Source organism: Rhinolophus ferrumequinum, chromosome 18 (assembly GCF_004115265.2).
Source record: "Rhinolophus ferrumequinum isolate MPI-CBG mRhiFer1 chromosome 18, mRhiFer1_v1.p, whole genome shotgun sequence".
Classification (NCBI taxonomy): Eukaryota; Metazoa; Chordata; class Mammalia; order Chiroptera; family Rhinolophidae; genus Rhinolophus; species Rhinolophus ferrumequinum.
Genome location: NC_046301.1, coordinates 30,990,365 through 31,004,658, shown reverse-complemented (window position 1 = coordinate 31,004,658; position 14,294 = coordinate 30,990,365).

The window sequence follows — 14,294 nt, the reverse complement described above, 5'->3', positions numbered from 1 at the left end:
ACAATCAGGAGCTCCTCACAGGGTTAAAAAACAAAACAAAACAGAAAAAAAACACGGGGACTCTGAGGTCAGGAAATTAATTTTATCTGAAAATCAGTCTGTGAACTGGGACTGCCTTTTGAAAGTTCTTAAAAGTATATAAATAGTACATAAATGTAAAAGATACCTTTCAGTCCTGCCCAAACCAAATGGTGTCATCTTGTTGTGTTTATACTGCCTTCTGCCACACCCGGGCGTCTCCCTGTGTGCTGGTTACCCAGATAACTTCAGACTCCCTCACACCCTCTTTGGGGCACAGCCTGAAAAAGAAAATGCATGCTTACAACTTAGAGGTCCAGCCCTATTGTTTTCTCTGCTTGTTTCTCCTCTCTTCCTTTCTTTGTTCTCTTTATCTCTTCCTTCTTTTCTTTTTTGTCCTTTCTCCCCTCTTTATTCCCTCATCCTTGTTCCCTCCTTCCTTTCAGTTCCAGTTTTCTTCTGACCCCTTTCTAGTTGCCTGCTGCCCATCCAGCTCCTGCAATCTTGGTGATGGCTGGCCTGCTTCTGACAGACCTGTCAGAGTAGCTGCGGGGGTGCGGCAGGGCGGTGCCGGCTATGTGCTGTTCGCCACTAGATTTATAGATTGGTACCGGATAACACACACAAAGTCTGATGACCCTTTGCCCTTGATTTTTAACTCTCGGGATCAAGTATTCGAAATGGAGCATGGCCCCGAGATTCTTAAAATTGAGAAAATACATGAAGAATGTTTGGTTTGAGTCTCTTAAGAATTCTGAATAGTGTTACTGGTTTAAAAAAAATCACACACAACACAAGCCACAGAGGAAATTCTTATGACTTCAGAGGCTGAGGTCTAGTTTTTGAGTTTTATCATGGCCCCCAGGGTTTGGAATCCCAGGCTATAGTCCAGTCAAATAAAGCACCAAAGATTTTTAAAGTCACTTTTCTTCACAGAAGACACATGCCCAAGGTATCTCTCCCTGTCCTATCTTGTACATGAAATGAGTTCCAGAAAGGAGTGGAAAAGTATGAAACCTAAAGAGAACTCTCTTTTAAATATATGTGTATAATATATATATTATATTTAAACAAACAATATATAAACTATGTATGTAATATATATGTATAATATATATCATATATAAAACATACAATATATAATATATATAATATATATATGTAATACATATGTGTGTGTATATATATATATATACATATATATATATATGTTGACTGGATTGTTTTTTTATCTTTTTTTGCCTTTTATTAACTTTAACTTTCTTTATCAATAAAAATGGGAGCCAGGAGAATATATTGAATTGGGTGCAGGAGGAGGAAGCAAGTGGGTGTTTAGGAAGCAGGTGAGATGCATCCAGGTCAAGTCGGATGAAGGGGCCGGCTAAGGAGACGAGAGGAGGGAGGACCTGAAGGGAAGCTCTTGGAGTTGGGAATTCCAAGGCAAGATTGGAACACAGCAAGATTGTTTAGAGAGAATCTGTAGACTGTGAGTTTCATTATTTCAATGGGCTGCAGAAAGAATTTCTGAATGATTTTAGGAATTTCAAGGTAGCCTGAGAAAAAAATTACATGCTCAGCAAAGAGCAGTGTGACCATTTGCTTCAAAAGACATAGAATCTTAATTTTCTCTAGAAATCTGCAGCTTTCATTTCCCCCACATGTCTCTTTTTTAAGCCACTTAGTTTTCTGGATCTAAATGCAATTTAAAACAATGAAATAAATATGTTTGAGAATTGCACTTCATAGGCGTGATGTTTCTTAAATTGTTAACGTGCGAATCCTATTTTTTTTCCCTGAAATTATTTCACTCAGTAAAAATACATTTGTTTTCTTCAGTGCTTTCCTTGGCATCCTTCAGTTTTCAGAGGGAAAGCAGGTTCCCAGGAAAAGATGTATCCAGTGAAGTGGTTCTTAAATATTACCCTTAATTAGTACCCTTCTTTACTTTTCTGTTAATTTTACTAGATAATAATAATTACTGCATGAAGTCATGTGTGCCTGGCCCTATTCCAAGCACGTTAAATAAATCAGCTCATGTAGTCCTCCACCCTGTAAATAACTCCATTGTTAGTTATCCCCTTGCACAGATAAACTGTTTTGTAAAAGAGCCAATTTCAATTTTTATAACTAGATTTCTGGCCCCAGAGAGCCAGTGATGCTTCAGACCCCTGGTCACTAACCCGGGCTGCTCTTGGCAGTCTCCCTGCACCTGCCACATCCAATCTCACCTGTCTTGAGCAAAACTTTCTGTTGCTGAGTCTCTTACTTCACATGTCATTGGTACTTTTAAATGGGAATATATTTGAAAGCAGCTGGCAAACTAAAGAGTTTTACAGTGAACTGAAGTTAGTATTATATGAGCTGTAGAAAATACTTTTGGATACTCTGCACATTAGAAATTCTCAACGGGTTTTCCTTTCCAACTTGGTCAAGAGGTTGGTGGGAAATAATTGGGTTAGTATCATAAGTCAACACCTGTTTGCCAGCCTGTGGGGGGAAAAAAGACAGAATTTCTTCTAATTTGCAGAAAATACTGATGCTTCTGAAAGAGGAACCAAAATGAGCATTGGTTGTAGACCACAGTGCGTATCTCTGCTTCTCTCCTTCCTCACCTGTTGGCTGACTCCGGCAGCAACAAGCTGGGACCTGTCGATTTTTTTTTGTTGTTTTTTTTTTTGGTTTTTTTAGAAACAGCATCAGAAAAATGTTTAGGCACAATCTATCCCAGTGACCTCATCCAGGACCAGCAAGCAGTGGCCGAATTTGATTTGAGTAAGAACCTCCCCACCATCACCCTGTTGATCTCGTGGGTTCTGCAGCCACTGCAGTTTGGAGCCTGTTGTTCTAGCATGTGGGGGTGGGGAGGTCAGATCAGTGTTCCAATGTGCGATTTTATAGTGAACAAATTAGTATCATGTCCTCATAAAAAGGATGACTAGACTCATTGCATAAAAGTATACTGTCTAGTTAGGAAATATTGGACACAGTACCATGGCATGCCCAAGCCTTGATGGGACCAGTTGAGAGGGGGGTGGGGAAGACAGGGAGAGAGCAAGTGAAAAAAGGTAGGTGGGAGCAGGGTTGCGTTTGGGCTGCCAGAGTGTTGTGTACAGTGGCAGCGTGTGGGCGAATGTGGACATGCTCACTGAGCTTTCCTCCCTCCTGAGCTGAATTTTTGTATAAACATTAGCAGTGGACTTTTAAGGAAAACTGGTGAGTTATTTAACCGAAGGAAGAATTTTGTAATTATTAAAGTGTTGCATCTTAAATTTTCTGTTTGTAGTTCCTGTATTGTTTTTTGTTTTTGTTTTTTGGAAAAGGTACATGGATGCTGAGAAGCCGTTATTTGTTCTAACAACTTTTGCTAAGCCCCAACTTTGGACTAAGCCCAGGCCAATTCAGGACTGAGTGATGAATCTGTTACGGGGCCCACTCACGGACAAGATCTACCAACTTGTGCCACACCCTGGAACACTGTCAGTGGGATGTACCCACGAGCGACCTCTGCAGTGGCTAGGTGGTGTTTTGTCCCCTGTGGCATTCATGCAAACGTTAACTAAGTTGGGGAGTAAGCTGTAAGCAATACTTTGCTAACTCATTATTTGATTTGAACCCGAGGAGTGACTTTCTACTAAAATCTCTCCCATTAACATTTCTAACTCCATATAAATAAGCAAAATCATACACACATTCCCCCACAGAGGGTGAATTGAAAATGTGTTCTGCCTAAGCGGGGAGTGTGAGAAAAATAGACCCCAGCTTCTCCCGCTTAACCCACCTCGCCCCCATCCCTCCTGTCACAGCATATCCGCTGAGGGGACTGGGTGTAGAAGGACGAGGAGCGGTGTCCAGGAGGTGGCCTGACTTCACCTGTCAACCAGGGGACACCCTTTGGACCCGGATGGAACAAAAACACATTAACAAACGCTTGTTAAAGAAATGTAAAACTGCTGAAGGCAAACTCCAACTCCAGCCTTCCAACGCGGGGAAGATGAGGTCGTGAGAAACCCAGGGGTCAGGACCAAAGTGCCTTGGCTGACTTGGCTGACGTATCACCTCTCCTGTATCACCGCCCTGCTCCCTCCTGCTGGCCTTCTTTTCTCTACGTAATAGCCTGGAAGGCTTGCCTCTGGCAGCGTCCTCATGGTCACCCCATTCTTACCAGTTACGTGGCTTCCTCCAGGTGAGGGGCTTTATTCCAGACTATTCTCGTCTTCTTCCTTCAACTGTCCTAGACTCCCTAAAATGTCTTTCCTGAGTGTCCTTTCCTGAATACTCCTTGGCTCTTCCTCCCGCCATCAACTAAGTAAGTGTTGTCTGAGAAAGAGACAGGAAGTCCTTGAGAGTTTCTGTCAGGTGCCATCCTCCCTCCCTCTGTCTACATTCTCTGTGTGTGTGTGTGTGAGAGTATCTCCAATGCTTTTGTTTCTTTCTGAACAATTCTCAGCTCCGTATCTCTGTCCCCCACTGGTCAGTCCCAAGCTTCCATCCTGCGTTTCCCGCCAACCATCGGGGGGCCCCTCAAATTCAAAAGGTCTGAAAGAACTCTTGTTCATCCTTCCCAGGCTACCTTCTGTACCCTTTTATTGCTATGGGTACCCCCGTGCTCTCAATCTCCCTGGCTTTCACATCCAGGGTCGTTGACAACAGTTAACCCAAATAAGTGCCTGTCATCAGTGTCCTAAGTCTTTGCTGTAGGAGCTCACAACGTAGCACTCCCTCCCTCTTGAACCCGCTGCCTGGTCAGTCCTGCCCCCACAAGTCGCAGATCTATCCCTCCTTTCCCTTCATCCCGTTCATTCTGTAAGAATTCTTCCTGGACCATTGCACCCACTGCCTTGTGGGTCCCCCCACACCTGCAGTCTCTCACTCCAGTCGTGACTGCAGCTCTCCTGTATCACCGCCCTGCTCCCTCCTGCTGGCCTTCTTTTCTCTACGTAATAGCCTGGAAGGCTTGCCTCTGGTGTCATCAACAATTTCTGCAGCCTTGCCTCACCCAGCCCCCAGAAACAATCTCTCCGTTTTCTGAATTTTTGTAGGGCCTCTGACTCATCCAAGTAGGCCCTGTATTAGGCTTTTGGATGTCTTATTTCCCCTCTTCAGGTCTAGGGCAGGTAGAGAGGGGCTCTTAAATGAAGGAGCGAAGGAAGAGACCACAGCTAGACAACCTGTGCTCTGCAGTGCACCCCACGATGAAGATGTCTAAGCGGGTGCACTGCTGCGAGCACAGCCCCCACCTGGGGTTTCTTCAGATTCCCCACACTGTAACCAGTGGAGGTGAGACTTCCTCCCGCAGCTTGAGGGCTTCAGGATGAATTCCTCCCTACTTCTTCCCTAGGCCTCCCCTATGACTGTCACCTTGCCACTGGGATCCCAAATGACCCCCTCCCAGGGCCCTAGTTTCAAGTCTCCCTCGAGTGGCAGCTGTAGGATTAAACAAAAAAAAAAGGACCTAGCAAAATACCTGACAGAAAGCCCTCCGTACATTTTCCTCTCTTCCTCCAAGCACAAGAGAAAATGAAAAATAAGCGTTCCCGATGAAGAGTCAGGGACCCCAGTCATAGGGAGGCAGCTGGCATCCTGGCCCTTGCACGCAAGGAAGTGCTTGCAGCAGCTGTCCTCCCAGAGCCATCACCTGGGCTCCTGAACCACTTTTGACAGCTGCAGCCTCTCTTCCTCTTGACTGACAAGCTGTAGGATGAAACAGCAGAAGGTGTGGTCAGGTCATCGTGAAGACATCAGAGTCCCAGGAGGGCTTAGGGCTCCCCACGAAAGGAGGGAACCTGTGAGCAGACCTTGGGGCAGGGTGGGGTGTGGTCACTTTGACTCAGACTTCTCAGGTGACAGGCTTCAGGATCCTGCCCCCGTCTGAGACTCTAGGCGGCCCTGGCCAGGCAAGTTGTTGCAGATTAGCCTTGTGGGATTACAAAATGCTGCTGCAGTGGGGCAGGGCACTGCCAATGTGAAGGGAAAGAGGGATGTGAACTGCTGGCTGACGGAGAACAGGTGTGCTCTGGCCACGTAAGCCAGTGGGTCTTCCAAATCAGAAGAGCCTGACACAGGCAATCCTGACAACCCTGTAAGAACTGCACTGTCGCATTTTTCCTCATCTTATGCATGAAGAAATAGGCTCAGAGTTGCTAAGTGCTTTGACCGAGGTCACCAGTTCATAACGTGGCAGATGGAATGGCTGTTGAATAAGACTGAATAGCTCAAACCCCTTTTTGATCCTGGAAAGGTTATGGATACTGTGTTTGATTTTTGTTTTTAAATATTGGATTTATTCTTCTCAACTTGTGACTTAGTCTATTTGGGGATGTAAGGTACCTTCCATAGCAACTACAGTGTAATTCATATGTAAGAGAAGAGGGCTATACAATGACGTGGGAGAACACCATCAGATGTGCTCATTTAGTCACTCCACAAACCTTACGTGGCTCAGGCTCTGTGCCAGGGGGCTAGGGACACAGATACGACAGAGACATGGTCCCAGCCCTCCAGGAGCTCACCGTTTAATGAACCGCATCATGAAAGTTGGAAAAACGAAAGCCATATGCTTCCTCTAGATATTCACAATTTTACGTATCCAAATTCAGAAGGACGTTGTCCACTTAAAAGGTTTTGTGAGCCAAGAAATGTTCATTTGGTATCTGTGAGCAGCAAGACCCCTGTGTGTGGAGGCATGAGTGTGACAAGCCAGGTAGAAGGAGCTGGTGCCAGAGGACTGTACGCCCTTCAGAGAGCAGTGAGGAATGATGGCCTTGAAACCCCTTAGCTGAAGCTAGACTTCAGTGTTTGGAGTTCTGCTTCATAGATCTTAAGAGTTTTACAACTGGAAGGAACCTTAGAATCTCACCAGAAAGATGCAAGTCAGATCAGCAGTGTGGCACAGAACCACCCCAGACTGAAGGAAAGGGACTAGATAACTTCTTGTGTCCTCTCCCAGTCCCTGGGCTGGGGCCTTCTTGCTGGTTCCTAAGTGCTCAGGCTACAAAAACCACTCCACCTCAAGTCCACTGTCTCTACTACAATGTGAGTCTTGAGTTTCTTGGGCCCAGTTTCTTTTCTCAGTCCTGTTTGACCAGGATGGTAGAAAGAGGCTTGTGCCATAGAGATCTAAATACAATGAGGATAGATAATAATATTGTACTATCATTAAATGTAATGTGATATTGTTACACCAGCAATCATATTACAGTATATTAATGTATCAAAGTAACATATTGTACACCTTAAACATACACCATGTTACACATCAAATTCAATTTTTTTAAAAGAGGCTTTATCATAATCAGGGAGGATTCCTAGCTGATATGTGCATCGCATTGTCAGTTATTAATGGCATCCTTTATTAAGCTGGATGCTGTGCAATTATTTTCTCATTTATTCTCAGAACAACCCATAGGTAGGTATGATTTTAAAAATGAAATTCCGGGGCCGGCCCAGTGGCTCAGGTGGTTAGAGCTCCATGCTCCTAACTCCGAAGGCTGCCAGTTCGATTCCCACATGGGCCAGTGGGCTGTCAACCACAAGGTTGCCGGTTCGACTCCTCGAGTCCCGCAAGGGATGGTGGGCAGCGCCCCCTGCAACTAGAAAACGGCAACCGGACCTGGAGCTGAGCTGCGCCCTCCACAACTAAGACTGAAAAAACAACTTGAAGCTGAACGGCACCCTCCACAACTAAGATTGAAAGGACAACAACTTGACTTGGAAAAAAGTCCTGGAAGTTCACACTGTTCCCCAATAAAGTCCTGTTCCCCTTCCCCAATAAAATCTTTAAAAAAAAAGAAAGAGATTCCGCTTGATTGACGTTTTCTCAAGATCACACATCTGGTAAGTAGCCGAACCAGTACTGGATCCCACAGCTGCCTGACTGCAGAGCCCCGTTTCCTCGATTGTACAGAGCCTCCTGGCTATCCTTGAGGTTCATCATGTGAGCACGTTTGGGAAGAAACACAATATATTCACGATTCAAAACTTAGCTCAGCAGCCACCTGCTTGCTTCCTTGACCACTCTTGGTGTGGATTACGTGTCCCTCCCCTTTGCTTCTTTGGAGCTGAGTGTGTGCTTTTTTCCAAACTTATCCCTGGAGACACTTTTTCCTGCTGTATCCCCAACACCTAATGCTGTGCCTATCCCCTAATCCATGTTTAAGAAACATTTTTGAGTAAATAAATGATGGGATTAATGAGTGAGGAAAGGAGACGATTTTCGCTTATTCCCACATGCCTCCGTATTTTGAGGCAGTGGACACCTGTAGACCCAAGAAATCTGTACCTAGTGCTCAATGTTGTATTTTTAAAGTCAGACTAAAGGAAGTGTAATTTATATAAACAGTAAAGTCACCAATTTTAAGTGTGCAATTTGGTGAGTTTTAAGAAGTGAGTACAGTTGTGTAATCACTAGTGTGATACAGAACATTTCTGTCAGCCAGTAAGTTTCTTTGTGCTCCTTAGTGGACCCCTCTCCCCGTGCCCTGGCCGTCGGCAGCCACTGCTATGCTTTCTCTCTCTATAGCTGTATTGTTTCTAGAATTTCATATAAGTGGAATCATTTCAACTTAGAACAATGCTTTTGAGATTCAGCAATGTTACTGTATTTATCAGTAGTTTGTTCATTTTTATTAGTATATAAATTACATTGTATGAATAGACCAGTTTATCCATCAGGTGAACATTTGATTTTTTTGCAGTTGTGTATTCTTTGTGCATAAAGCTGCTATGATCATTCAAGTACAAGTTCTTATTTAGACATACACTTTCATTTCTCATGGACAAATACCTAGGAGTGCAATGGCCAGGTCATATGATAAATGTTTGCGTAACTTAGATACTGCCAAATAGTTTTCCAAAGGCTTCCACTTTACATTCTCACAGGCAGTTTATGAGAGTTCTGTGTGCTCCACATCTTCACCAACACTTGATATGCTCAATCTCTTTAATTTTAGCCATTCTAATACATGCATAATAGTACCTCATTTTTGCTTTTTTTAAATTAGTTTCAGGTGTACAAAGCAATGTCATAGTTAGACATTTAAACCCCTCATAAAGTGATAGCCCACTCCACCCCACCCTCCCACAAGCTACTACCCCTCTGACATCTTATATAGCTGTTACAATACCATCAACTACCTTCCCTATGCTGTACTCCACATCCCATGACTATATATACACCTATATGTTTAGTTATAGTTGACATTCAATATTATTCTACTTCAGCTCTTTAGGTGTATAGTGCATTGATCTGGCATCTACACAGTCTATGAAGTGATCCCCCTGATAAATCCAGTGCCCATCGGGCAGCTTACATAATCTTTACAACACTGTTGATTATATTCTCCATACTGTATTAATTATCAATTTATATTTCTTAATGCCTTCACCTTTTTCACCCTGCCCCCAATCCCATTCCCTTCTATCACCCTGATAGACCTAGTACCTATTTGGCACCATACCTAGTGATTACAATATTATTGACTATATTCCTTATGTTGTACCCTACATCCCCATGACTACTGCATAACAACCAATTTGTACTTCTTAACCCCTTCCCCTTTCACCCATCCTTAACCCCCCTCCCATCTTAAAGAAGTCCCTCTAAGATTCCGTGTAATTCTGATTTGGTGGTGATGAACTCCTTTAGCTTTTTCTTGTCTGGGAAGATCCTTATCTGTCCTTCGATTCTAAATGATAGCTTTGCTCAGTACAGTTATCTTGGTTGTATGTTGTTGCTTTTCATCACTTGGAATATTTCCTGGCACTCCCTTCTTGTTTGCAGAGTTTCTGTTGAGAAATCAGCTGCCAGTCTTGTGGGGGCTCCCTTGTAGGTAACTAACTGCTTTCCCTTTGCTTTTTTAAGATTCTCTCTTTGTCTTTAACCTTTGCATTTTAATTATGATGTGTCTTGGTGTGGGCCTCTTTGGGTTTATCTTGTTTGGGACTCTCTGTGCTTCCTGGGATGTATGTCTATTTCCTTCACCAGGTTAGGGAAGTTTTCTATCATTATTTCTTCAAATAGGTTTTCAATTCCTTGCTCTCTTCTCCTTCTGGTAGCCCTATGATGTGAATGTTGGTACGCTTGATATTGTCCTGGAGGTCCCTTAAAAAAACTCTCCTCAATTTTTTGGATTCTTTTTTCTTTTTGCTGTTCTGGTTGGGTGTTTTCTGCTACCTTATATTCTACACTACTGGTTGGATCCTCTGCTTCATCTAATCTACTGCGGATTCCCTGTAATATATTCTTCATTTCCATCATTGTGTCCTCTATTCCTGACTGGTTCTTCTTCATGGTTTCCATCTCCATTTTTATGAGATCACTGAGCACTCGTATAACCAGTGTTTGGAATGCTGTGTGTGATAGAGTGCTTATCTCCATTTCACTTAGTTCTTTTTCTAGAGCTTTGTTCTGTTCTTTTATTTGGGGTATGTTTCTTTGTCTCCCCATTTTGGCTGCCTCCCTGTGTTTGTTTCTATGTATTAGGTAGGGCTGTTATGCCTTCTGGTCTTAGTAGAGTGGCTTTATGTATTAGGTGAGCTGTGGGGTACAGTGGTGCAGTCTTTCTGGTCACCTGAGCCACGCACTCCAAGTGTGTCCCTCATGTGGGTTGTGTGTGCCCTCCTCTTGTAGTTGAGCCTTGGTTGATAATGGCACATCAATGTGAGGGACTGACCCGTGGGCTCACTGGTTGTGAGGACTGGCCTTGATTACAGTGGAAGAGTTGTTGTGCAGGGGCTGATCCTACCTGCACAGAGCAGAATCTGCCTCAGCAGGACTCTGGTGCCTGCCTAATCCTCCCCTTGGGTGTGTCGTACTTGGAGGCAGCTGGGTAATGCTCCAGCTCGTTTTGAAGCTGCACCACTGTGGGCACCAGCCCCAGGACCACTTTGGAGGGGATCCATTGTAGTTCAAGTTCAGCCCCAACCTGTGCCCTACATCGAGCAGGAGCCACAAAGCAATCCACAGATGGCTGCCTCCCATGCTGTACTTGGAAGTACCTTGAGAGGCCAAGCCACGAACCATGGCTGGCTGCCCATAGTGCCATGCTTAGGGTTGCTCAGCCAGAAGTCCAGGACATGCTCAAGCCAGATGATGTTTGTCTGGTTTCCATGAACCTTTGAGAGACCCTAGGAAAGTCTGCAGCTTGAGCCAAGGCAGACAGTCTACATAAAAAAAGCTACTGGAAGCGGCCTGGGTATGCCCAAAAGTTGGGCTGAGCCGGGTCTCAACTCGCCAGGGTGTGGCAAACTAACAGCAGAGACTCAGAAATGGCGGCCACCTGCATCCACATTTGAGGAAGGGGGAGGGCTCAACAAAGAAACAATGGCCTCCATCAGCTCCCCTGTCCAGGAGAAAGTCACCTCTCCAGTCCTCTTCCCAAGCCAGACAACTCAGTTCCACACCATAGCTCCCTACCGCCTCTCCAGCCACTGCCCCAATGCTGGAGCTCAGAGCAAGTGACTCCATTGGTGGGTAAGTCCACGTGCATTCCCTTTAAGAGGAGAGCCTGGGAGTGCAGCCGCTCTCAGTCTCAGTCACAATCTCCGCTGGTTTTCACAGCCAGAAATTATGGGAACTTCTCTCCCCAGCACTGCAACCCTGGGCTGGAGTGGGGCTGGGACGTGTTGCTCCTCTGGGGGATGCCCCCCCCCACTGCTGAAATATACCTCCCGATTTTTAATGGTCACATGTGGGTGTGGGACCAGCCCATTCCACGTCTCTGCCTTTCCTACCAGTCTGGGGTGGCTTCTTCTGTGCATCCTTAGTTGAAAGACTTCAGTTCAGCTTGATTTTAGGTGATTCTTAATAATGTTTTGTAGATGAATTGTAATTTTGATATGGTTGTGAGAGAAGGTAAGCACAGCATTTACCTACTGCACCATCTTGGTGGTTCCCCTCGTTTTGGCTTTAATTTGCATTTTCCTCTGATAACTAATAGTGTTGAACCTCTTTTCGTGTGCTTATTGGCCATTCTTACAGCTTCTTTTGTAAAGTGTCCAAATCTTTTACCCACCCTTTCATTGCGTTTTCCTGTTAATACTGAGTTGTAAAATGATTGTCTACATAGAAAACCCCTAGGAATCTAACCCCAAAGCCTCCTTTAAGTGAGTTTACCAAGCTCACAGAATACACAATCAACACACAATTATATTTTTTATGTTGTAATGAACTAGTGGAAATAAATATTAAAAACATAATTCCATGTACAATCAATCAGAAACATTAAATACTGGGGACATCATCAAGATGGCAGACTAGGAATCCCTAGGCCCTAGTCCTCCCATGAAAACATCAAATAAATGACTACAAGCTAACTAAAATAACTTTATGGGAGCTCTGAAAACCAGCCAAAGATCTACAGAAATCAAGTAAACACCAAATCAAGAAAAAACACACACTTAAAATGGTAGGAAAATTCATGATGTTTCTACTTGCCCTCGCCATGCCACCACGGTGAAGTCAAGAGGAAGTGGCTCAATCCCCACTTCTGACCCTTGGGCTAGAAAGAGTAAAGTGGAAATTTTAACATTCTAGCTTATCTGTGGGCTGCCCAAGAGACTCATATCTCTCTTGCCTGACACAGACCTCAGACAGGAAATGATGGCAAAGTTTGGATCTCAGGCTATAAGCCAAGGAAGGAAGCGGTGGGCACCATAGCATGTAAAACTGCAGGGGAATTGCAGAGCTACATATGCCTGAGGGCTAGAGATTGTGGGCAGAGGAATACAACAGAACAAGCTGGGTCCCTGAGAAGAAGCTGGAGTGAGACTCTGGGAATTTAAGACATTTAGAAGCAGCGAAGGAAAATGAGGAGGGAGGAGCCCATGCAAATAGGCCCAGTCAGGACACATGCCCAGAAAAAGCCAGAGGAGCTCTTAAGCCTTAACCCTGTGTGGATCTCTAGGCTCAGGGACCTGCCAATTAGTAAAGGTCTCCCATGCCAGTCTGCAAAGACTAATAAGGTGGCCATTTTTTCAAATGCCCACTTTACAGCAAAGGATCACAAGGCATGCAAAGCAACAGGGAAACGTGATCCATTTAAAAGAACAAAATAAATCTCCAGAAACAGTCTTTGAAGAAACAAACAATAGAATTATTAGACAAAGACTTTAAAACAATTATCTTAAATATTTTCAAAGAGCTAAAGGAAAACACAACTAAAATTAGGAAAACTATATATGAACAAAATGACAATATAAACAAGGAGACAGAAATTTAAAAAATGAACCAAACAGAAAATTCTGGGCTGAAAAATACAATAACTGAATTTTCACTAGAGGGTTTCAACAGCAGATTCAAATAGGCAGAAGAAAAAAAATCAGTGAAGACTTGACATGTAAAATGATTGCATCTGAGGAACGAAAAGAAAAAGCAAATGAAGAAAAATGAACAGAGCCTAAGATACTTGTAGGACGTGAACAGGCCAACCAATCAATGTAAGCAGTATGGGAGTCCCAGAAGGAGAAGAAAGTAAGGAGCAGAAAGAATGTTTGAAGAAATTATTACTAAAAACTTACCAAATTTGCAGAAATATATGGATACAAATCCAAGAAGCTTATCAAACTTCAAGTAGGATAAACCCAAAGAAACTCACACCAACACACATTATAATCACACTGTTGAAGGCCAAAAATAAAGAGAATTTTGACAGCAGCAAAAGTGACTAGTCACATAAGAGATCTCCAGTAAGACTATCAGTAGATTTCTCAGCAGAAACCTTGCAGGCCAGAAGGCAATGGGATGATATGTTTAAAATGGTGAAATTAAAAAACTGTCAACTAAAATTTCTATACCTGCCAAAACTATACTTCAAAAATAAGGGAGAAATTAAGATATTCCCAAAGAAAACCTGAAGGAGTACATTGCCACTAGACACGTATTACAAAAAATTCTAAAGGGACTCCTTCAAGTTGAAATGTAAGGACATGAGAGAATAATTTGAAGCCATATGAAAATATAAGGTTCTTTGTAAAGGTAAGTACATAGACAAATATAAAAAATAATATTGTTATAATTTTGGTTTATAATTCCAATTTTTATTTTCTATAGTATTTAAAAGGCAAATTAATAAAAATAGAAATCTACATTAAGGGACATACAATATACAGAGGGTGCCAAAAAAATGTATACACATTTTAAGAAAGGAAAAAACTATTAAAATTGTAATACTCTATATATATCAATAACAAAAGATAAATACAAGTCACGTTTCACTTCTGCAATTACAAGAGGTGCTCAAAGTGGTTGCCATCAGGGTCCAGACACTTCTGATTATGGT